A 25,889-nucleotide genomic window follows, 5' to 3' on the forward strand; every position below is an offset into this window, starting at 1 on the left:
AATCCAATAAACACCCTTTAAATGAAAGCGTAGGATACCTGACAAGCCGAACAGGCTGTAAGCACCAGAAAAGAAGGCTCTAACCACTTTCTTCCAGAAATCCTGCTTTTATTTGACAGCCCTTTCATCCCTTTTGCCCTGAAAGCCTTGCCTTCATCATCACTCACAGACCGGGTGCTAGCTTGCATTGTCTCCATGACCTTCCCTTTTCTCCCTCCTGCCACACACAGCCCTTACCTGTAAACACTGGCCCTCCAGACAGACATCAGGCCTGCGGGCCACCTCAGGAGCTCCCTGCTGCCATACCTTACCCATCATGTTGTGCCATACCCGCCATCTCACGTCCTACCCGCCATGTTGTGTCTCACCCCCCAACCCACCCAACCTCATGGCGGCCGTGGCAGCATGCCCAGACCTCAGCAGCAAGGATGAAACACAGACTATCCTCTGCCGATTTTCCTCCCCCCACCTCCATGCCAGAAGGCATTTATCTGAAAAAAAAAAGTCACCTTTAAAGCCAAAACACACGCAGGAGCTATTCACAACACCTGGGTGACAGGAAGAGGAGGACTGCAGTCCCAGCAGCCTTTCTGTCCATGTGCTATCTCAAACTCGGCTCCCTCAGTCCCCCCACAAGCATGGCTTTCCTCTTGACTTGCTATTTAAAAACCGGCCCAAGACCGGGATGCAGCAGTTTCAGATTAACAGGCCGGGGCTGTGAGCAGGCGGGTGGTGTCTCTCCTCAGCTCTGTCATCATCTGCAGCTGAGCACCAGGCTCCCCCACGGCAGAGCTGCCAGGGCCTCCATGTTGGACTGGCCTGTTTATTTACTTCTATCTTTGTCTTATTTTTTTGATTTAAGGAAGACCATTTCCAAAAACAGGTTAGAAACTTTGATTCTTAGGGAGAGAAGACTCGGTCATGGGTATACGTTATGCAAATTTTAGGTTTTATTGCATTTACACATCCACTGTGAGCTCACTTTACCAGAATAGCTCTTTATCTGCAGACACGGCTTTCTGACCTGGGCTGAACACGGAGCCCATGTCGAGGCAGACAGCACTACACCACGATTATTTAACTCCCTGCCTTGTGTCCCTCCAGCAAACCCACTCCCTCAGAAGCCCACAACTTCCCCATCCCACCGGGCAGGGCATAGACAGCCCCCTGCCATCTGGAAAGAGACAGAAGACAGGCATTTTGTTTTGAGTAGGATTTCAGAAATTTCAAAATCCAGCTCGACATCAAGTGGCAACAAAACACAAAGTGTGAAAATTGTCTTAAAAGTAAACCCTTATTTTCAAGAGGATTGTTTGGGTCTGTAGATCAACAAAGCTTCTGTGAGGCATTTTCGTTTTAATGGGATGGGACTTTTTCTAATGGAAAACAGTTCCTTTCCCAGATTTTTTTTTTTTATATATCAGAGCTAATGTAATTATATACATGGAAAAAAGAGAGTGCATTTTTTTCATTTTGCAGCAATCATTTACAGTGACGCAAAACGGGTTGAAGTTCTGTCATGCTAGCACAGTAGGGTTTTACATCACCACTATCATGGCAGCTTCCCAAGGTCCTGGTCAGGTCAGAGCCCTGATCAAACGAGGTGTGGGGCAAATGAGAGAGCACATCCAAACGCAGCAATAGGGCAGAAAGCAGGAGGATGAAGAGAGCTATGAAATGAATTGCAGCAGGCTGACTGAAGAGGAAGGAATACAGCCCCCACAGGCAGCACACACCTCCCCTCCTGCAACTTTGTACAGCCGTAAGTGGTCAGACACTTGAAAATCAGACTCACTGTATAGGGAAATTTGGTTTTGGGGCGCACTGGTCCAGACTTACATGCCGGGGGCCTCTTCTTTACGGCTCACAGCTGCTCTCTTGCTTCTGTGGCAAACTGAGACCAACCAGCTCTATTGAAAGACGGTGACATCATTGAATACCTTTGCTTGTTTTAGTGCACCTGGCCAAGAAACATTGCAGATATTTTCTGTTGATTCAGGATATAGAAGAGTCCAGCTCTCTCAGGATTTAGCTGTACCACAGGAGAAGAAGCCTGGGGAGACTGCGGTGGGATAGAGGAAAAGAAATATCCAGCGAGAGGAAGAAAAATAAGCAATTGCAAGAGGATTGACAGTGGAGGAGCCTCAGTGATAAAACCCAGGCGCAAAACGCAAACATCCAGAAGCAACTCAAAAAAGAAAAAGAGAAAAAAAGCAAACAAACACAGGAACATGGACAGACATTTATGTCATCCTTGCGCAAGCACAAGGCAGCTCTATGCAGATGGGGTAACCACTAAAGGCTGTAGCCATCTGAAGGGCTGAAGTGACAATTTCCAAAGCCAATAGATGGGAAGAGCTTTAATTACAGCAGGCACAGTTTCTCAGCGTTTTGTAGGACCAGCTTAGTATTTCATATGGTCATGCTGCACCCTACAAGCTATGGGGTGTCACACTCCTTTCACCATGCCCAGCGATGACAGCACAGCGATGAGATGGCATCACCTCTCAGCGAACACTATTAAGTCACAGCATGCAAACAGAGGGGCTCGAAGCTGAAAGGGCAACTTGGGGGGCTCCACCAACTTGGTTATCCTGAAATTCCTAAAGGTGGTGCGTGCTAAAAAAGTGGGTGCTATGGAAGAGATCTGATTAAAAAAGAACAGCAATTGCATTATAATCCCAAGAGGTACATCATTAAGTCCACGGAAAATCTGTTCTAGGATGCCTAGCAGACAATCCAAAGCTCAAAGGCTATCGCGGTGAGTCCTCAGTGCCCAATATTTTGTTGCCACTCAAGCACCCATCCTTTTTAAGCCCCATCAGGCAGCAAGCTCACCCACACCATCCTCGAAGAGCCGTCTTCAGAGCATCTACACACCTGGCATCCTCCACCTCCCACCAGCACTCACCCAGTAGCACGAGGACTACGAGTGATCAGATGTCTCCCCTCTGATGGCTTGACCATGGCCTGGCAGAGGGCTTGGAAGTGCCTGGTTTGGAGGGCAGCAGCGGGGCCGCCCTCTCCAGGCAGCGCAGCCATGCACGCGGCTCATGTGTTTACAGGCGACCATTTCGGCTCTGTAATTGCTGAAAGCAGTTTTTTAGGGGCCGACGTTAAAAAGGGAACCACATGATTACAGAGGGCTTGTGGACAGCCACAGGCAGGCCCACCAGAGCTGAAACTGTGGGCTCCCTGAACAGTAGACGGAAATTCCTCGGGAACCTCAAGCCCATTACCAGGCGCTGACTCCTTTGTGTCCCTTCAGATTCAGATGAAGAGAACAGGCATTAAATCCATAGCAGATCTGTGGTTTAGGACTCCAGTTAACAAGGGAGGCTTTGCCTTGCTTATTTTTACATTCCAGTCGTACATAAATGGAGAATATAATCTGCTTTTGAGGATATAAAATGTGTGAATCTTGCTGTCAATGTTAAGGTGCTTAGCCAGTGCCATCCGCCTCTGTTCACTGCGTCTGACATGTTAAGTTGATTTTTTGTTTTGTTTTGTTTTTTTCTCCTGATGATTTAGAAATGGAGGGAGCACTACAGAAGGGAAAATTGAGGTTGCTTTTGAAGAATTGCTTACTATTAGGGAAGGAAGGGAAATGTTTCTGGTTCGGATTAGCAGGGGTGGATTATGACAGAGGAGACCTTTCTCTACAAGCCCTCACATTTCATCAGCACATGAATGCTTTGCTGGTGCACTGTCCAGCCCAGTTCTGACCATTAAAGCAATGGCATTTTCAGCACTGTTTCCCTCGAGAGGCTGCCCCGTAAGCTCAAATGTCTGGAGCTATTTACACTGTCTATCTTTACCCTCCTATGTAGCTAGTGGACAGAGTAGACACAACTCAGAGTCCTCACTTAGACACCTAAATTAGGTGCCTACAGTTAGCTGATACCCCCACTTTATCACGCACTCCCTTTCGCGTCATTTTTGGACTGTCAGATTGGTGCTAACAAACTGAGCACCCACAAAACTAAGAGTCTCTCTTTTTAGGATTGTATTACCCCAGGAACAAACTGGCGGCTACAGTTCAACTGGCTGTTGGCAGTCGGTTTGGGTAGATTACAAAAGGTTCATCTACTTCGTTGCACTTTCGTGCACGTTAAGAGAAACCACGGATGAAATGCAGGACCAGCCTCCTGCACTCCAACACCTGTCCAGAGAGGCAGTTCCTTGCACCCAGGGTTTGATTTGCCGTGAGAAGGGGAGGAGGAGAGAAAAGCCTCTCTCCGAATGTATACAGCACCTGTCCAAGTGGTCAGCTTGCCTCGGGCACTCTCACTTCGACACATTACGCACCGCGTTTGGGCTGTGAAATGCTGTGCTGCGACCTGTCTGTAGAAGGAACAGCCACCATAAAAGACAGAGAGGGGAGGTCCGGGTTTCCTGCAAAACGTAACCAGCAGGAATTAAAATGTAAAAGAAACACCCTCCAGGGGGGGCTTCACAGAAGCTATAAACCCAAGCAACTGTTTTGCCAGGTGTTATGGTGTGCAGCGCCTGCTGTTAACGGGGCTCTTTGCTGGCACCTCGCCTGTCTCATCCTCCCAGTGCCCTGAGCCCACCGGGCGGGCAGCGCCGAGCGGGGGCAGCCGGGGAAGTTATTAGCCAGAGATGCTCGGCAAAGTTTGAGCGGCTGAATGAAGTGCTGTCATTTCCCAGCTGGGAGCGGGAAAGAGCACGGCGCCGCTTCCTGATGCTGTTATTTTATTTTGCAGCAGCTTCCCCTTCCCGCTGTCTGAATGTCACAGATTACTTCACCGCTGTGCGAGGCTTGGGGCGGGGGGAGCAGAGGGGGAAGAGAAAAATCTGGCCAGCGCTTCCCGAGCTGCTGGCATCCCCCGATGCCCCAGCTGCCGCACAGAAAGCAGAGACGCTGGAAGGGACGGGTGGCAAATTCACTTTTTTGGGAAGCAGGAGCCACGCACAGGTTGTTAACCCACCCACCGAGGTCTGCAAACACCCGAGGATCCTGCTCGTGCTCCCATCTCTTTAACCCCTGTGCACTACGGCTCGCGATGTCACGCTGGCTCAGGAAATATAAGCCCCGGGGCTGCTTTTCGGAGCCTGTCAGCAGCGCTCTTTTGTCAAGCAGAGGCCTTCCTGTCAAGTGATACAAAGTGCTCGCTCTCCTTTGCCCCTTGGGAGCTGCACATGCTTCCTCCCGCAGCAGCCCCAGCCTTTGTCAGCCCAAGGGAACAGGGCAGCTGGCAGGACGCCCGCGTGTCTGGCAGGAGACCGCGCTGCGCGGCCCCGCACATCGCCACCGAGCGCGTGCAAGGGGCCTGGGAAGGGGAGGCAGCAGGGAATTTGGGGGACCGGGCTGGAGAATGGCCTAGGTCACCGGTCGGGATGAATGGCAAGGATCTGGATCTGCACGTTGCTTCAGAGCAAAGCAACTGGGCTGATGGTGCTCAGAGCTGCTCAGAGCTGGTGCCTGACCTACTGCACGGCTGCTGGGAGCCCGCACACCGAAATGGAAAAGGCAGCAGCAAGGACTCCATCCAAGGCAAGACATGTTGCTTTCTCACCCTTCCCAACCTGTCTGGCTTCAAACTAGAGCAATGAGAAAAACGAAAGGTCTGTTTGATCAAGTCAGAACAAGTGCTGCAGCCACATGATTTCGTATATCCTAATCTACAGAAAGCTCCTTCCCGCAGCGGGAGTAAGCTGGCTGACTGAAGCGCTCAGAGAACTAACACAAATAATTAAGAATAAGAAACAAAAGAGCCGTGGCATGATTTCATAACGATGCTACAGTCACAGCAGCAAGAACATCAAGTTCTCCAGTACGTGGGAGAAGCCCCTTTCACCAGAACATCCTTGTCTTTGTTTCTCTCTGTCACTTCACTTGGCCAAAGCCCTATTTTCAGGAGCTGGCTCCGTATCTGCAAATTTACACACTTAGATTTGCATCTTCAAGGTTGTTCACACAAAATAAACTAGAATAAATTCAGTTCTTCCTCTGTATCAATAACCTGCACCTTCATTCTGAGTGAAGGGCCGTATGAGGGGGAGCAGACAGCAGCAGTTTGAGCTGGGGTGATCTAATGCCACCCTCCAACCCCGCCACATCTGCTGGATCTTAACTCTATTTTCCTTGCTGCTTAATTAACTGAAAGCTCTTACCTGTGCCTTGGACACATGAAGAAGGGACATGGGTGCCAACCTCCCCTGTAAAGCATTTTGAGACCTACCCACTGGAAGGTGCAATACAGAGCTTACCACCCATTCATTTCAGCAGGGCTGTTCCCTGAACAAGGTAGCACGCAGTGTGAGGATGGTTAATGCACCCACATGATTTCACACACAAGCCAAGAAGACAGGTACCATCTATTTTTTCTCACCCCAGAGTGCCAAACGGCACTTTTACCTTCAAAGTTCTGGCACAAAGATGCATGCTGCAATGCCTGCACACAAGTTCAGAGGGTAAACTGAGGTTACTAAAATCATCCTTTGTATTAAAACAAAAAGAAGACGCCAACAGAAGCATTCTACATCAGTTTGTTCATTCTGAAAGAGATGCAAAGTGCTTTCTTCACAATGCGAACACTGGAAGGATAAATAAATGGCAGAGTTGGGGCAGCATGGTGTTTCATGGCAACAGCGTCTTGTTTGCTCGTTCCCCACATAATTGTCATATCAGAAACATTTTGTAAAAGTTTTGTGTCAGGAGTGATTAAATTTACTACATTTTCAACTTTTAAGTGCATGAGAGCACACTGAAATCACAGCATAAAAAGCAAAAAGTCAGGCTTGAGGACAAAATTAGTTTCTGAAGAAAGGCTCCTCTTCTGATTGCGAGGGAGGTCTTGAACCACATTCTTCTCCAAATGGTCTTTCCTTTTGCTTCAGCAGTTTAAAAGACAATTAATTTTAATAGACAAAACCATTAGAAGATCCCATGGCTCACGTGCATCACAGCATCAAGACAAGGGGACCACAACAGTAGCCTGGAGCTCTCTTTCTTTTGCACAAAACTTCTAGCCATCTATTTGGGAGGCTGTACAGGAGAGTCGGTAAAAGTTCTACCTGTATCAGCCTCTTAGGGAGTTCCCCCAAACTGGGCACAGAGGGATGGATCCATTAACATACCAGTACTTTGCAGAGAAGGGCTGAACTTCCAGCCCATTTTTAACCCGTCTAGCCTCATCCTCCATCCGAGAGAGACAACCACAAGAGGAAAAAAGGCTGTAGTTGCTCAGCGTTGGCCTGAATTGCCACTGGGGCTGAAGTTGGCTTTAATTTGGGTCAGATTATCCCAACTGCTTACAGCATCACTAAGCAGGGGGTAGAGCAGGGCTGATATGTGGTCAGGGGAAGCAGGCAGGTAGGATCACTCCTCTCGGTTTCAGCTTGTGAAGGCTGAAAGTTAGACATAAAATCACGCTGCCAGCTCTGGGTTGAAGAACAGAAAACATTTGGTAGCACCCAACACTGCTTTGCAGTAATTGAGGCTACGAGGTATTTACCATCATACGGCCCCATGGTTTCAAGAAGCATTTAAGCAGACAGGTTGCATTAAATCCCATGTCAACATGCAGCCTCCGGCTTAGATGTTTGGATTGAACAACTGTAACTCTCCACTAATCTCTGGGGTGACGGGGAAAACACTATCCCCACATCCCTCAAGGCACAAAGAAAATCTTTTAGTTCTCACTTCTTCTTTTTCACCCCTCTTAAAGTGATGGCATTCCTCACCAGCTGTAATCAGCATGCACGCTCTCCCAAAGTGCCATTTAATACCGTCACACAAAACTGCAGCGTGACTCCCTTTGGGTTCTTACGTGCAATAATTGCAAGACACAGCAGCCCTGGTCTGCCGGGCTCCAAGAGGCTTTCTGCAAGGACACCGACTCGATCCCCCCTCTCCATGGACTCACAGCTACATGTCTGAGAGATGGACAGCGTTTCTCTCTGTTGCATCCACCCCCACCTCCACTTAATTTCATGCTTGGGCTGTGACTGCACTAACAGGGCATATCTAGTTTCTCCCTCGTATGCTGATTAAACCGACATGGTGCTTTGCACAGTCTTTCACGGACTCCTTATCTCAGTAACAAGAGGGAGGAAAAAGCACAAGGACAACTCTGAGCAAAGCAACACCGTCTCCCTTTCCGGCACTGGCAGAAGTCTCGCTGGGAACTGGTGTGCAGTCTGTCAGGAAGCTGGGAGAGAAAAGCTACGACGGCTTAGGAGCTCATTAGGGAAGGACAGTACCAGTAAAGGGGAAATTCTGGAGATCTATTTAACAACATTTTCCACACTTTTCTCTCTATTTTTCACTTAGAGGAGGCAGGTAGAAACTACTGGCTTGGTGAGGCTCTGCATAAAGATTTTTAGAAGTGGCCTTTGCTTCTGAGAGCTCAGCAAAACATGCCCAGGACTGGGCATTGTGCTGCCTTGCCAAACCTCGTGTTCAAGAAAATCAGGGTCATGGTTGCAGAAGCAGGTGTGGCTAAAGCCACAGCTGAATTCTGCTACTTTACATCAGTCCAAAACTCATTAGATCAGTTTTAACAGAATGATTTTTCCTAATACTGCGATTTTTGTCCGTCAGGTTTTGGGGTTGTTGAATTTATCAAGCCTATGGGCCTTTTCTAGAGAAACTTTTTTTTGTCTTAGGACTGAAAAATACTCTAACAATGAATTGGGGATTTTCATGTAGTTCTCATTCTTTGTTTTTTTCAAATGGTCATTAAAGCAGGAAATCCTCTAAGGCACACAAGAAGTAGAAAGGGAACAGCCACCACACCAGGATATATCAGTGGCAGCACCATTGGTAGATGTAGGGATGAGAGCTCTCCTGACTTTAGGGCCTTGCGACAGCCTAAATGTAGGATGTCTGGGGCAGTCCCAGGTCATCTATATGGGGCTGGCAAATAGGATACTGAGCCTGTGAGATTGCCTATATTCTTGTAGAGTAACAGGGCCTTGGGTAAGAGCCCCCATGTACCACTTATCTGCGTTTGGGAAACCAAATCAATCAGTGCTTAGATTTCCATGACGCAGCTGCCTACAACCAAACAATTGCCCTTCAGCTCCCTGCAACGCAAGTACAGAGAGGCTCTGTTCATCTCGTGGTAACGCAGACACTTCAAGCAGGTCTCCTAGCACATAGCCCACCACTCTTTCTCCACAGACTCCATTTGACAGGCTCTTCAGATGGCAGTAGAGCCATGAGTGCAAGGACTGTAAAATACGGATGGCTGCAATTCAAAGTTTTAGATCAATCCTAAGATCTGAAGTTCCAAGAGACCTCTAGGAAATGCAAAGACATTAACTCGCCTTTCTCTCCTGCCTGCTCCTTGCACTCTAGCCAGGTACAAAACTGCTTTGGTACCATAACACAGACATTTCACTCCTAATGGGCTTGTGAAGCACTCACAGCTCCTTTCAGCTCAGACTAAAACCATCTGACACCTTTACAAGTTCCTTGGTTTCTCAGAGGAGCCAGCCCAGAATCTCTAGAGCAGAATATCAGAGCACAATGCAAGGATAAAACACAGACCTTATTATTTCCAACTCACAGGTTAGAGGCCTTGCTTTAGAGAACCTCCAAACCCATCACAAACATATTTGCTGCCTCCAAATCCCCTTTCCACAACCTTTGCAAAGATGGCAGCACCTAGGAGTAGAGTGAGGGGAGCTGGTTTCAGGAGAGGATTGATTACCTGTGATACACCTCATTGATACAGAGACTGGCTCAGACCTCAGCTTTCACTGCACTTCATTTGCTTGTCACACAAAAACTAAGTATGACACAGACTTGTTCTACACACACATAACTACAGTTTACATGTGTGCAGCCTATTTCAGGAGGAAATACCTTTGTTCGACTTGTTGATTTTTTTTACTATTTTATTTTTTTTGATGGGACCAGAGAATTGCAGCTGATAGCACTATTGAATGGAACTAGGCCAGGTGGGTTACCATTCCGGATAGCCAGTCTGCTGGAAAGTGCTTTTACACACACACACATACACATACAAACAGTTTGGCTGGGCTGGTTAAAACACTGCAGCACTTATTGCTCCTTGAGGCTTATGAGTTCACTTCTAGGCTCTGGGCCAGCTTGGAAATCACATAACCCACATGAGCAGCAAGGTTGTAAGGAGATGTTTGTCAAGAAAAAAGATAGTTCCTGAGTGCCGTTCCCTGCAGGACATATCTCAGCAACCCTGAAACCAAGATAGTAACTAGTCAACACTTCAGGGACTATCCTTGGCGAGGTCAGCCAAGAAATGACTGCCCACCACCATGACTGAGAGGGTTACCATGCTGGGGAGAAAGGAGAAAGCTCCTTCTAAGCCTGCCTCTTTTCTGCAGAGAAGTACAGAAATTTTGAGTCATCGCTCCAGCACTTATGTCAAGTGAAAGGGCCAAAGAGACATAAAAGGGCCGTAATTTATTTTAGGAAAGACAGCTTATTATGGGTAGGTGCCTTCCAAGGACCTCCCTGCAAACACGGGTACAAGGGGCAGGAGGAGGATGCCTGTTATCAGAGCACAGCATGCTCAGTACACATGGAACAATAGTGTATGACACTACGTGGCCCAGAAGACTCCTCATTTACAGACATGCCTCTGAAGAAGACTGCAAACAACTATGGGTCTATTTCACCCACACAAGACAGGCAGCCAGCAAGGTGGAGAAATGCCTTTAAAAGCTTAGCATCTTTCCATATAACAAGGTCCTTTCTACAGATCCTGGCAGGGATAGTCATGCTGACCCTTCAGAAATCCATCCCACTTGTATCCTCCCCTAGTAGCACCTGGTGCATCTCCTTTAGCTAGATCACAGTGGGGTGAGGACTGTGTCTGAGACATCTGACTCTCCACAAGCACATGCCACCACTGAGGAAGTCAGTGGGGTTTTGGTCCATCATATGGAGTTGGAATTTATGCTGAAACAAGCAAAATTAAGGGCGAACCCCTGCTGCAACATGATGTAACAACCCTCATGAAAGGAAAACACAGCTTTTCATATCATCAGGTTTCCCATACCCTGACCATCGTCTTTTGTTTTAATTTTTGCTGTTTAGAGGTAGTTTGTTATTTGGGGAGAGCGAGGGGTTATGTTTTTTGCCAATTAAATTGTGGCAGTGGTGTGCAGAGAAGCACAGCACTTCCCCTCTCTCACCGGGTAAGCTGCAGCACAAAAGCTTGGGGCTGATCTCACATCCTCTTCAACAATTAGAAGTCAAGGCCAGCAGCACAGCCAAAACTTGACACGCTCTTTAGAGAACAAAGGTCACAGGATTGAAGTCTTCACTCCCCACTTCGGCTAAAGCAGCATGAAACATCCTCTTCAAAACCTAAGGCAGTTGAATCTTTATCAGGTGATGATGGCTTTTTGGAGAATAAAGACGACTGACCTCTGTGCCTTCCCTCCTACTGTTCCACACGAAACCTTCAAGCCACATAATTAGTACAAATCATTTTTCAGTAAGAGTCCCTGCCCCATGATGGCCTCATCAGACACCAGGTCCAGAGATGACACTCCTGATGGCTGTGAGAGCAGCTAGGCCAACTCTGGGTATGATGGCTGAAGCAAGCCAGAAGCCAGACTGTCACAGGCTAAGGTTGGTCCTGGCTCCCTGAGGAGCAACGTGGGCTAAGGTGGTCATTGCAGAGCTACAGATGTGACCTCCACACAGCTGTAGGCCACCACTGCCTGGCCAGGGGACAGAAGGCTGGAGAGGACAACAGCTGGGCAGGAAATGAGCCAAAGAAATGCTACATTAGAAACCCCTGCACTCCTGACGCGTCTGCATAAATAGCATTTTTGGAAGATTAAATGAAACAAAAAATCATTACATGGTTAATTAATTAATTTCACAGCCACGCTCATACAGCTGACAGAAGTCCTAAGTGCAGCCACAGGCAGGCCGTGTCCAAGCCTGACAGCAGCAACAGCCTCCCAAGAAATGAGGCTTCACTAAATAATCTGGTTTTGGCTAATTTAAAATTAATCCTCAGAGCACACTGCTTGGTCAGCCCAGGAGTCTCCCTCCTGAAAGAGTCCCAAAATCAGACACGTGGCACAAAAGTCAGACATCTTGTTCATCACACAAGGCCAGGCCTAACATCCATCCCAGAGGCCTAGGAGACCCTTCCTTCCTTTTGTCCTTTCTGAATGCTCCCTGCTCTGTCCAGCACGCTGAAATCCTTATCTGAGAGCCCTCCCAGTTCAAAGGTAGCCTCCAACTTCTGGACATATTGTGTGAGTGGTGAGTAAGGCCTAACATGGTCCCAGCTCCCCCTTTGCTGCTCAAGGCAGGAATGACCTGTGAGGAGAACCTACAATGGCAGACTGAAATTACCTTGGGGTTCAAAGGATTTACCTTACTCCCTTCTTCCCACAGCCTTGGACAGATGCTGGAAGAGAAGTGCAAACACTGACTGCATTTCCCCCCTTTGTTGGTTTGCTTCCAGCATAGCTCATCCCAGCACAAAGCCTTCCTAACATTTTCCTAGCAGCCAGGGAAAACCCTCATAAAAAGGGTAAGTTTCAGGAGCTGTTTCCTCCCACCCATTCGAAGAGCAAGTGACATTTTCCTATCATTATCCCAACAAAAATAGAAAGCACAACGCACCACGGAATCACACCTCTCACTTCCATGAAGAACTCCAAGACCTAAACCAGAGCTCCTCCAAACTTTGGCTCAAATTGTAAAGACCAAACAATGCCTACCACCACCACCAGGAGGGCACTTGGATTCAGCTATGAACCCAGAGGGATAGATCTAAGCCTAAAGCAGACATAGTTTGTGACTTGCTCAAATACATTTCTAGTTTGTGACATCTGTGAGTATACAAACTCTCGTGACAGGAGCCAGAGGATAGGAGAGCAGAAAAAGGATATGAGGAACTCCAACTCCAAACAAAGCTAAAGCAAAAATCAAACTGACACTTTCCTCTCCTCAGAATGTGATCACTCCCTAGGTATTGATGTGGTAAGAAGGAAGATTCAGGCCATTAATCTAGCAGAAATGTTTTGTAGCATTCGTTTTCAGTTATGTTATAAGCCCTACTGGCCCAGTGCAGCCAAAGGAGCATAAGAAGGCAGCCGGCAGCCAGGAGCAGGAAAGGATGTGGGGAGAAAAGGGCTTCCAGAAAGAAACTCACCCGAAAATATGGTTTTTATACGAAACAGCTTCTGCTGACAAATAGCTCTTTGTCCCAGTGCAAAGAGAACACTTCAGGCAGGAGCTGCTAAGGAAGAATTTCACTTACGTGACTCCCTGCTCAACAGAGTAGGGAAGCTGTGCTTCTGTGCTACAGAAGCTAGTACTGCCTCCACGTGCCCTACATGGTCGAAGACAAAACAGGTCTTGAAATAAATAAGTACTCCATTTCACACATTGATCTGTTCTCCTCTTGCTGAGCCGAAGTCAAAATCTTTACCCAGTACCACTGAAGCCAGTGGAGGTGTGCTGCTGCGGTCCACGCAGAACCACTCTGCACCTTGGTCTCCAGTGTTAATTGAGGCCCAGAAAGCAAGACATTGCATAAAACACAAGGCAGCTTTGATCAGGTTACCGTAATTGCTACCTTAAATACTAGCATGTGATTCTAGTGAAAGAGAAAGGGAAAGGGAAAGGGAAAGGGAAAGGGAAAGGGAAAGGGAAAGGGAAAGGGAAAGGGAAAGGGAAAGGGAAAGGGAAAGGGAAAGGGAAGGGGAAGGGGAAGGGGAAGGGGAAGGGGAAAGGGAGAAAAAGAAAGAAAAAGAAAGAAAAAGAAAGAAAAAGAAAGAAAAAGAAAGAAAAAGAAAAAGAAAAAGAAAAAGAAAAAGAAAAAGAAAAAGAAAAAGAAAAAGAAAAAGAAAAAGAAAAAGAAAAAGAAAAAGAAAAAGAAAAAGAAAAAGAAAAAGAAAAAGAAAAAGAAAAAGAAAAAGAAAAAGAAAAAGAAAAAGAAAAAGAAAAAGAAAAAGAAAAAGAAAAAGAAAAAGAAAAAGAAAAAGAAAAAGAAAAAGAAAAAGAAAAAGAAAAAGAAAAAGAAAAAGAAAAAGAAAAAAAGAAAAGAGAGAAAAAGAAAAGAGAGAAAAAGAAAAAGTGAGGGGGGAATCCTAATTTTTTTTCCAGTTTTCTTCCATGGGATGCTGAAGAAATTCTAACAGATGGATGGATAGAGTAGAATAAATTGTATTTGATCTCTGGAATGAATTCACTTAATAGTCCTAGTATCTTCTGTCGAAGATTATCCCTAGAAATCCAGGATCCAGGTTTATCAGACATTAATTACCTATATTAAAAAAAAAAATCCCACCTCTTCTAAAAAACTAGTGATTAAAAATATAAAATTGATAAAGAAGTCATAATGGATGAACACACACATGCACTCACTCTGCTACTTACTAACCACAACCCCTAATAAGAGATAATGGAAGCTGCTTTCAAATGAAATGTCTAAATGGGTCTAGAGCTTGTTTTCTCCAAACTCAGCCAGGCATTACTGCTGCCACAGCCACTTTCAATCAAGCTTTTACTGCAAAGCAAAACAAAGGAAGAAGTTAAATCCATGGGAGATTTCCAATGAATACTTAAAAATCTTTTCATGGGACAGAGTGCGGGAACTCTGTACCAGCAATGACCTCAGAAATCTGGTGAGTTCACTACATTGCAGACTGTTCCCTCTCTCCGCTAGATTTTAATTAGCTAATTCAAGGCTTTGTATGGAGGAGGAAAGAGTATTGCTTAAGCAGCAGAAAGTTCAGCTAAATTTGCTGTGTGCTTGGAATTTAATACATGAATACCAAGATCCTTTAGGGGATTGTTATTTTACACAGTTAAAGGTAGACATGCGGACACTTGGAGCTTTTCAAAGGAACATGTACACAGTGTGCCCATATCTGCAGCCACAGCAGCTGTTCTTGTATCAAGTATACATTTGGATTTGTGTGCCATGTGTACACCTTCAGATGTGATGAGGATGCATGCATGGGGAGAGGTGCCACTGCGCTGTACGTGTGCATGCTTGTTGTGTAGACACACAACACACACCAGAGGCATTTTCTCCGTCTGCCTGTTTTCCTTCCATAAGCTCTTTTCATTCGTCTGAGGAACAAAGCCAGTGGTTGAAAGATTTGGCGAAAGTGCCTTGTTATGCAGAAGAAAGAGATACTTTAACTCAGCTGTCAATAAGTTTTGCCCATTTACATGTGTGCGGAACACTTTGAATAAATTACGTTTCCAGGATTTAGCTCCACGGCACCAGCCTAACAAAAGCAGACTTACAGCACTGGGTGAGGGGAGGGGTAGTGGGGGAAATGCATTTTGCACGAGATAAAATCCCTTCCAGGACCACAAGGGAAAAATGAGTTGGTGTTTTAATTTGAAGAGCGTGGCTTTTACATCACTTTCAGTTTATTTTCAGACACGTTTTCTACTTTAAAAAGTTGAGCTTGCATCATCTGTAGAGAGTTCCATGTAGTCTCTGTGGAGGTGGAGATTGGCTGGTTCTGCTTGTTTAATTACAGACCCCAAAACAGTAAAAATGGTGGTGGGACCATGGGGTGCTACTGATGTCTGGTGGAGATCTGCCCCTTGGGGTGCAGATACACGAGGCTAATAGCTCAGGCAGGTTCCCCACGAAAGCGGCATCTGAAAATGTTCCTAACTGACAGTCTCTGCAGTGCTTCATTGTCATGAGATGACACCATTGAGATGGCCGGCCAAAAAGAGTTAAACACAACACAATTCCTTCCTCCTCGAAGGCAGTGAATGCAAACATGAATTCCTGACCTCTCTGATACGAAAATGAATACGCTGAAGGTGATAGGAAAGGAAACCACCAACATCCCAGCTTCATGTTTAATATCAATGGAAACTTGCAGGACCTTTCTTCACTGCTTCAGATGAGTGACTCATTCCCTTTGCAGCAGCAACCTCCACAGCTGCTGCCAGCATAAGAAACAACGCACAAAAATCCATCTCAATTAAGTGAGGTCTCTGCCCCCAGCATCCGCCAGCGAGAGGGGCTTGACAAATGATATGGGAAAACTTTTGAAAAATTTCTCATCATCCAAAACAGCCTCTCTACAATTACCTCCCTAAGCCAGTCAAAACCACTGGCAGGAGTGTGCCAATTTCAATGCTCTTAATCTTATCTGCAGAAGGGGATCCAGGGCATCAGCTTCACTGATGGTTCCAGGAAGACGAGCTGTAATCAAGCATTTCTCCTCACGCATAACAGACAAGGAATGTCTTTGCTTGGCCAGCAGTAGCCTACAAAAATTAACAAAACATTGTAAAATCCCCTTTGCAAGCAGGGGAGAGCTAGCAGAGGATGCGATTGCTGTCTTATCTCCTTCAGTACAGATGCTGCTAAAGCAAGGCTGACCCACAGACAGGCTGTCCCTCAAGCTGGCCTAACCAAATCTGTGAGGTCAAATGCAGACACAGGTCCTACTGTGTCTGCATAGAACAGGTCCACCATGCTGGATTGCCATAATGGAGTTCTCTGCCCCTTAAAATGTGTTTTTCTATGAAGAGAGCTGCAGTAGTTACTGATTTTCTTAAACCTTCAGCTGCTACAGCATTGAAGCAACGTGAAAGTTGCAATCACATAAAAAAAATTAAAAAAAAAAATCTGACTGTGCAGCAGAAATAGTCAAAGAACCACAAACCACTTCAGGTACAAATCCGAGACTAACCAGCCCCAGTGTGGGGACTTGACCCATCACTCCGGAAGGCACCAAGTGGGCCCTGTTGACTTTTTACTAGAAGATACCCCTGAAAAAGAAAAGCAAATGTTTGCAAATTCATTTTCATGCCAGCTGGGCCTGGTGATTCCCATGCAAACCCCATGTTCCGGCATGGTTAGCAGACAGTACTGCACTTGCCAGGAATAATTGCTAATATTGGGATGGCTGTTCCTAAGTAAGTAAAAGCACTTTCAAGTGTGTGCGTGCATGCACATTTGCCATGGCACTTCTCAGAAATCTGACAACACGTAGCAAAGGGTCAACAGTTCTCTCTGGAAGGCTGTGTTGATATCTGCTGCCAGATAACGCACCCTGCAGTCAAAGAGACTTACTTATTTTCTAGGCTTGTTATCAGTTGTTATTGTAAGTAAGCAGTACTATGTCAAATGCCCCTTCGTTTTGACCTTACCATGGGCAGGACCCACTAAGATCTCCTGGAATGTGAAATAATCATTAATACTGTCTCCTTGGCAGCGCTAATAAATCATACAGCTCAACATCGTGTAACAAAGCAATAAAACTTTGCCAAAGACACACCAATAAACTGCACACACAAGAACTCTTCCACCCCCAGCCTCTTCCTTCACATTCCAAAAACGCAGACCAGCAGTGATGGCATTGGCTCTCGTCCTCTAATCCCCAAATCCCCAATTACACCGAGGGAGCTGAAGATAACACCGATTTAGGACCTGGAAGGAGGCTTCTTCCAGAGGCAGAAGAAAGGTGCTAAATCAACAATCCTGGGTAATGGATTCATTTACCATGACACTTCTCCATGTGCAGACAGACGGAGACCATAATGTCTGTGAACCTCTGGCCTCCTGCGTAAGCCCCTGAGAAAGGGGTTTGGTGGTACCTGAGCCTTATGGAACGAGCTGAATTTCGTGCCAGAAGGAAAAATGTTGCCTGTGTAAGGAAATGGGCTGGCTCACGTTATTAATAGTTATAACACTCACTGCAGTCTGAGGGTGAATTTATGTTTATTGGTTTTAAATTAGAATTTCCCCTTCCACTCCAAAGAAGCCATTCCTGATTTCCACCATCACTTGCTCAGAAACAGACCTTGTCAAGGCTGCTTCACCTCTAACTTCAGACATACACGATGGAGGCACCTGAAGGCTGCTTTGCCTCCCTTTATAACCACTGAGGACGAAAAGGTGCTTTCAGGGCATGACGCATCTCTTCCTAATGCAGGTAAATAAATTGGTAAACAAACCCTACTCATGCCCCCATTGATGCCAACGGGGACCAGGAGTTCCCCCAACATTAAGGAAAGTGACTCACGTGAATATTAGGGACGACAAATGATAATTGCTTTGCTCAAACTTAGGAAAAAAACTCGGTGTGGACATGCCTGTGAATTACCCAGAGGATTTAATTATGGGTACTGCGTGCAGATAGGTGAGCAGTAACCACATATAGCGCCACCATTAACTATCTCAGGAACCTAAGTATGTCCAGGACTCAGCTCTCAGATTCACCTAAATTTATGTGTCTAACTCCCATTACAGTCAGCAGAGAGCAGGTCTACGCCCTCTGTTGCCTACAAACATCACCATGGACTACGAGGGCAGCTCAGATCCCGACAGGTAGATGGCTTCATCACCGAGGTGAACCCATCTCACAGTCCATTAGCTTCACGCTGCAGGACAGCATTCCTGTGCCTGATGGGGTGAGCCCTCATGGAGGGGACAAAGAGGTCCCCTGGAGCACCTTCCCCACAAGAACCCATCCCCTCCCCAGCGGTGCAAAGGCTCCTTACCCACCCAAAGACTCCATACACCAGCAAATAACTCACGGACCTGCAGATGCAGGGGGATCAGTCCTACCCAAGCAGCAGCACAGGGATGGGGCCAAGTATGTGTCCAACCTGCACCCTTGGGTTCACTGGGGCTGTCCTGGTGTCCCCACAGGCTACTGGCCACTCGAGACGGGAGCCAGAGATGGGAGCACAGTGTGCAGGCAGCAGTTCCCAGAAACGCTTTTTCCTGCTGACTAAATCCTCAGCCCAAACCTTTCCCTTTTGCTCCGAGTCTTTGAAAACACTAGCAAAACCTTTCCCGTTAATCTTTCTTCATCTTGCTAAAACAACACAGACTGTCTGTCTCCAGGGAAGGCTGTCACAGGATATGGGGGAGGAATCTATCATTTGTAATGCACGGAAATATAACTTACATATATCAAAGGCATTTTCTGTAAAAACAAATACGCAGCAGAGATTGGGAGGCCAAACCCCCACTGCCTTCAAGCTACCGTGCTTAGCAATCGTGTGAGCAACAGCCTGAGCAAACCCAATTAACTTGATTTGTAGATTGCACAGATTAGCAATTGTGTTCCAATCGCAAATCCCACAAGGAGCCCCTTTGCTTATATTTCTGTACAGCTCCTCATTCATTACGCTAATACTTAAGGGCACCTATCTAAATCCCTTAAATTTACGTCCTGCCAGGTGTGCATCCTTGGCCTCCAACAGTACCTTCCGACCAAGAACTCTGGAAAACTCTGCAAGTTTTAATCCTGAAAAATCTCCAGTATCTGCAGCAGGTATGTAAGCAGAAACCTTGACTTACGGCTGAACTGAGGCACCGAGAGGCTCGATTTAGCTGTGAAGGCAGAAAGCTTGCAACACAACTGAACTGTCTCGAGGAGAGGATTTCTGATGGGCTTCACACTTCAGCCACCAGCCCCACCAGGGCTCCAGCACCCTCCAACAGGCCTGATCCAAATTTAACACCCCCAGTCTGCTCAGATCCAAAAGTGAGGCCCTCGGTATGGTAACAGCCCGAACAAGGGCCAGGTATGCAAAATAATTATTTACTCTGAAAAGTGCAAAATGCAGCAGGATCCATTCCTGGTGTAGAAATTATTCCTTCAGCTCTATGAGGAGTTATTTCTCAGTTAAAAATTTCCCAATGTAGAAGAACACAGTAAATTTTGCATGAGATTCTGGTAATTATTGTTTTAAAACCAGAGATGCCTCCCCAAAATGAAGAGGTTTGGGAAGCTGGAAAAAAAACACACAGTGGCGACAGAGGGGTAGAGCAAACCTTTATTTTTTTTTGTACTACGTCAACTAAAGAAACATGTTCTGCTCGTTAAAATAAAAAATAAAAATAAAAAAGCAAGATGTCTGATGAATAGCTCTACTGATATTGACTGCATTTCTATATTTCTAAAAACTTGAGCACTTCATAAATACACTGAAATATTCTGTCATCGCCAGACAGAATGTGCCAGTTTTCTATAAATATAGACATCTGGCGGTGGTTTCGTCTACTGTTATGCATTTCTGGTGTGAAGAACACTACTTTGTGAGCAAACGCATGTTTGAAATTAATTTCATATGCGACAGGTTACATTAAAGAGCAAGAGAGACTTGCTGGGCAGAAGCGCAGAACAAAAACACTGTGTTCCCACACTGCTCTGACCCTTTGTATGAGGTTGCCTGCACGATACTATAGGCATAAAGCCTGTCCCTCCAAGCACTGCTGTGAAGCTTAACGAAGGCATGCCCGCAAATTGCACTGAAACTTGAAAACGGGACTTGTTTGGCATCGTAATTCCAACCGCGGTGAAACACCACTGAGAAAACAACGTATATTAAATATCAGCCAATAACAGCATGTTTTGTGCAAACCACCCAAGAGCTCCCAACAGGCGGTGCCATTAATTATTCAGGGATTTTTACTTTTTTTTTGGTGGGATTTCCAGCCAGATCTCTGTCCTCATGTGCCATGATGAAACCATCCACAAAGTTGCATCAGGCAGCGGGCAAGCTGGGGACGCTGCGGGGTCACAGCACAGACATGAGGATGGGGGGACACCCTATGTCACTAAGGGATTGCTCAGGCCAAAACCAGGCCATTACCATCAACAGGTAAATCAATTTTGGCTGGAGGAGTTTCCTTTCTGTTTAACATAAGCCAAACATAAACATTCTCTTGCAGGTTAACAAAAGCCAGCAGCCCGAACAGGGACAACGCTTTGGGAAAAGGGGAGCCGGACTGGGGGGAAACACTGAAAAAAACAATTAATCACAAGCTACGTTTCCTACACTGTGACACATCTTAGCCAGTGATCGGGCACAGGGTGACTCTATGCTGCTTCTCAACCCCGGCTGGGGGGAATATTTCCAGCTGGGATGATCACAAGAGCAAAGGCCAGGGCCTTCCTCAGTACCCACCTGCCCTGCTCCCTTCAGTAAACACTGCTAATTCACCAGCTCCATTAGCACTCTTTTTTTTCCTTTTCCTTTTTTTTTTTTGTTTTTCTTTCTTTTTTAAAACTCCAAAACCACCCTAAAAGCATTTTGGGACTAAATACAAAGAGAAAGGAGGGGAGGACCCACCAAACCCAAAGTCTCCAGACAGCTCTCAGCGTGCGTCGAATACTTGCTCAGAAATCCAAATAAAGACAAACCCAAAAAGCCTCAATGGCTTGTGTTATCTTTGCAGGCTGGCTGCTGCCTTATCAGCTCCGACAGAAAACGGCATTTAAGAAAAATTCAGTAGCCTTTGGGTGGAAGCTGGTTCCTAAGAAAACACGCAGCCGAATTGCTGGAAGTTGGTTGAAGAGGAGAGGGGGAGCGGGTAAGGGACGGCCCGAAAGCCTCCCTCATCGTCTCGCCATTCTCCGTCAGGAAACACGTTGCATAATTTGTAATTATTTTTCATAATTCACTCCTCACGCTTCACACCCACTGCACAGGCCAAGAGCTACAAGGGCAAACAATGACTCAAGATGCTGCTTGCTCGTATTTTGCTGGGGTCGGGAGAGATGGAGCCCGCGCAAATCCCCTCACCTCTCAGTACCGGGTTTCAAAGACCTACCAAGAGCATCAGAAGTGGAGGAAGACCGAGGACAACCTCCACATTGGTGCTAGCTACCATTGTCCTGCTGGGGAAGGAAAATGATATTTTCCCCAACCTTCACTTACAAGATACTCTTTAAAGGATAAACTCTATGCGGAAGAATTTGAATGCTAAAGGATCATGTTTTTTCTCTGCCCGGTGAGCCACCCCTAGCAGAGGTCCTGCTTGCTTGCACATGTAACTAACCACATACGGATTTTGGCAGCCACCCCACATAGGAGTTGTGCTTTCCCTCACAGGGGTGTGAGGGTCCTGCTCTTTAAAAAGTTATAAAACAGTTATAAAACACCTTTGCGTGATGTTAATTGACGGGCAGAACGAACTAGGAAGACATGAGCTGTTTCAAGGCCAAGGGCTGCTTTTCAGTGTCTCATTTGTAACGTGACAGAGGGAACAGCTGGGGGGAGGTTGTCTGCCTGTTGTCAGTCCTGGAGGGAAGGACAGACAGACGGACGCTCCCCAGGGAGCTGCCCTGCCATTATAAACGCCTCCGGTATGGGGTGAGCAGCTTTCTACCTCTGACCTGAACCTTCCCCCCCCGGAGAGCTCTCGCAAATCTTCCTCAACAGCTAGCAAAAATTGAAGTGACACAGCTGGGCCCCCAAAATGTTCTTTTGGTTGGTTGGTTGGTTTTGTTTTGTTTCTTTTCTTTTTCCATCCACTCTTTTTCAAGGTAGCACTGTGGGGAAGGTAAAGGGATGTAGCAACAGGAACTACAATTGTGCAGGGTGGCCGTGTGGCCGTGCTGACGCCCTCATCAACAGCAGCTCGGGGGTACTGCCTGCTCCTGGCACCCAAAAATCATAAAGCAGGCTCCAAAAAACCAGAATTGGTTTAGAGAAGTCATGCAAAACTTGCTTTCGTATTTCCTTTCTGGTGTAAAAGCCTGTACATACACACAACTCACATTTTCTATCCATCCTCCAGAGCCCATCAGGACTAACAACTTGCAGGTTAGTTTTACCTTTCTTTTTTTTCCGACCTTAAAGTTGAGCTGCTTGCCTAATTTCCGTGACTCTAGAAAAAGTATTGTAATGGGAAAAGAAAATAAAGTGTCAGAGTCGTCCCAAAATAATTGTTACCACTTCAACCTATGCTTAGGTCCTCCATATTTCAAATAAGCATCACACCGTGTGAAGTGTCCTCTGCAAGTGTTTCTTTGAATATAATGGATTTTCAGGTGCTTACAAGTAAGTATCTGCTTAAACACTCGGTTAAAATGGTGTCTGAGATCAAAAACGTCTGCAGTTAACTTCTGTGGTTACAAAAGTGCATTGAAAGACTTGGTTTTGTACTTCCCCTTGCGTGTCTCCAGTATCATGCTACATAGTTGCAGGGGATTCAAACCAGGATGAATTCAAAGAGATGTGTCATACATTATTTTCCTTGTTTTATTTGACTTTAATTACTTCTTAACAGCACTGCTGTTTGAAAATCTTTCTCAATTGAGGGTGTTGGTTATGCCTACGGCTGCTTGGCCCTTTTCCACCAAAATGCCCTTTCAACAACCACCACAGTCTTTCCAAGCAAAACGAAATCTTTTGGAAGAACCTCTCTTTTTGCATGCGTGAAAACTTGCCTCTCTCAGCTCTTTCCCCCTCCCCCTGATTTTAGGCTGGCATTTCTTCGCATGGCTCTGGGAGGGAACAGAAACCCCTGGTGGGCTCCAGCAGGACACGGAGCAACGCTTGGGAGCGGGCAGAGTTGGTTAGCACGCCTCAAAACACCTTGCTGCTACTTGAATAATCTTGGAATTCATCTTTTTTTTCCCTTCCTTTTGAGGACTCTTCCTACAGTTTCCATCAAAAATAAACACAACAAAATGTCCAACTTTTAATAAAGTCAATGAAGCTCATACCCAGCAGAGAGGGGAAGACTGGAACTGTGATCCCCGGAGGCAGACCATGCTGGACATGCAGTGCAAGCACTTCAGTGCATGCACAAGCTATACCTTTGCACCTGTTTCACCCTGGGCACTTGCCCAGGCCTTGGACACAAGTAGAAGTTGTGTGGTCTGTATTGTAGGAGCAGTGAGAAATCCTTATCTGGGTAGCATCTGCTTTGCACGGAGCACTGTAGGCAAATACGGGATCTCATCTTTCTCAGGTTTACAAGGGTAAAATAAAACTCAGCTGACCAGTGGGTCTGGTTTTTGGAGAGAGCCTCTGTCAGAATCAAGCATAAAGCCTCTACACAAAAAAAATCGTAATAACCTGTAGTTAAGGCCATATGATGGTCACTGTGGGTTTTACAGCCCTTAACATGACACCACGACTTTGGTGAACAATTAGTCTTCCAGACACTCATCCCCAATACTAAAAAATTGCACCGCCTATGAAAACAACTTTGCTTTATGCTGCATCTGTTGCATAAACCAAAACCTTCATTTGTTTGCTAGCATGCATTCCAAGGGCAATATAAAATATTTCAGATGTTGCAGTACTCCTCCTGCAGTAATATCTCCGTCCTGCAGCAAAATACCCTCCAATACATGCCACAGAAAGAAGGCTCTGCTTTGGTTTTAAGGCTGGGACACTTATAGCAGACAGCTCTTCCCATTGCTTTGGTGAGTTTTTCATCTCCCTTATACAAGTTATTGGTTTTATTGTTGGTGTTGTTGGTTTTTTTGTTTGTTTGTTTGTATTTTTTTCCATTTAACATAGTGCATGCATTAGTCTTGCAGAGGTGTAAGGGAAAGCACCTGTAAGTACACAAACAAAAAGATCCCCATCAAGAGGCTATTAAAATTCACTCAGGCTTGTTCCTCTCTGCTGTTATTTCAATTAGTGTCTCATAACCAACCTGTTCCCTTTCAGTTCTGCATTGCACATTTTTTCATTCGAACGATTGTCTCACAGGAAGCTCTACGCTGTTTTCCTTCTGGAGAATGAAACCCCAAAGATGTATTTCCAACCTCCTGGCTCAGTGTTTCCCAGATATTTTGAATCAGGGACTGCAGCCAAGATTCACATTTTTCCAGAGATCAGTGCACACCCTCACACTCGCAGCAGAAAGCCATCACAGTGACACACACACGGACTAACTCTGGAGCAGTTTACATTGCCCTCGTCCTTTCAGTCCATGAGACGCTGCTGTGCTCCATCGGCTAGCTCAGAACCAGCACTCCTGCCTCTTGCACTGCCCAAGAAGATCTGGCAGATTTTAAAGGATATTAATTAAAAAAAATAAAATCTGTGCTGTCTTCGGATAATTATAATTTAGTACCGACTTCTGATCTTCCTGAACAGACCCAAATTTAGTCTTCCTACCCACCCAGAGCAACTCCAGCAGCCTTCACGTGGGCACTGGGCCATGCACCAGGTTCTCCTCTCTCTTTATATTAATAAATAAATAAATAAAAAGAGTAATTGGCAAGTGAAAGCCACAGCTCCTATGGGGTGCAGGGTCATGGCTCATTATATTAGATGTGTGTCAATAATCCATGGCCAGAATTCACCTGCTGCGCCTCACAGGCCAACGTAAATGCCCCTCCTTCAGAAATCCCCTAAAAGCATTGTTAACACAGCCCTGCGGCTTTACCTTTTTAGCCTACTGGCTCAGTTCCCCTGAAAAAAATGTTTTCGCCTGCAGGGAGTATTTTGCACAAATTGTTTTCTCCGCCTTATTTTTCGCAGCCGCCTGAAGCCGTGTCAGTAGGCAGAGGTCTGCAGAGGGATAAAGCCAAGGTTGCAGGGGGGGATCCAGGCTTCTCGCAGCACCTGCAGCGCAACACATTCACCTCGATACCAGGATCGATGTATGCCACATTGGACCAAGGGGAACTCGGTCAGCAGCAGCCCTGGTTGCTGCCCATCTTTGCTGCCGGCCATGCTCCTGCGGCAAAGCCTCCCTGCAGTGGGCAATGCTGCAGGAGGGCCGGGCAACGCTGGCAGCATGAACTTGCCATTTCCCAGCTCCCCAAATGGCCCTCCTACATCAGAAACCAGAAGGCTGTAGAGGACAGAAGAAGGAAGAAATCCCCTTCCCTGAGAGAGCACTTTGGATTCTTAGAGATAATACCCTGTGAGGGCTGGCCAGTCCTTAGGAGCCCCAGACGTCAGAAAGGGGGAACGAAGACAGACAGCTTTTGGAAACACGTGCCTCATTACCTCGTGCTTTTGGCCTTCTCTGGAGCTCCTTGAGTCAAAACATGCAGTGGCTGTGACTTAAAACCCGGTGGAGGCAAGACCAATGTAACCACTCAGGGAGATGAGACACGCATTTGAGAAGGCCGCTTACAGCAAGGGAAAGCCCGGCAGCCGGGGTGCAGCAAAGGCAGCCAGAAAGCAAACATACCAGGCA

At 46.3% G+C, this 25,889-nt stretch overlaps 1 protein-coding gene and 1 long non-coding RNA gene across 5 annotated transcripts in view; both read right to left on the reverse strand.

Annotated features, from left to right (window-relative positions):
* The window catches only part of LOC310898560, a 29,111-nt gene extending 15,464 nt beyond the window's left edge, over positions 1–13,647 (reverse strand). Inside the window, exon 1 of the long non-coding RNA XR_014583426.1 lies at positions 510–13,647. This is a non-coding gene — a long non-coding RNA (uncharacterized lncRNA). The remainder of the gene's footprint in view (positions 1–509) is intronic.
* Positions 1–25,889, reverse strand: part of FGFRL1 (fibroblast growth factor receptor like 1) — a 173,600-nt gene that overhangs the window by 134,447 nt on the left and 13,264 nt on the right. The window lies entirely within an intron of this gene.

Source organism: Anser anser (assembly GCF_964211835.1).
Source record: "Anser anser genome assembly, chromosome: 4".
Lineage (NCBI taxonomy): Eukaryota > Metazoa > Chordata > Aves > Anseriformes > Anatidae > Anser > Anser anser.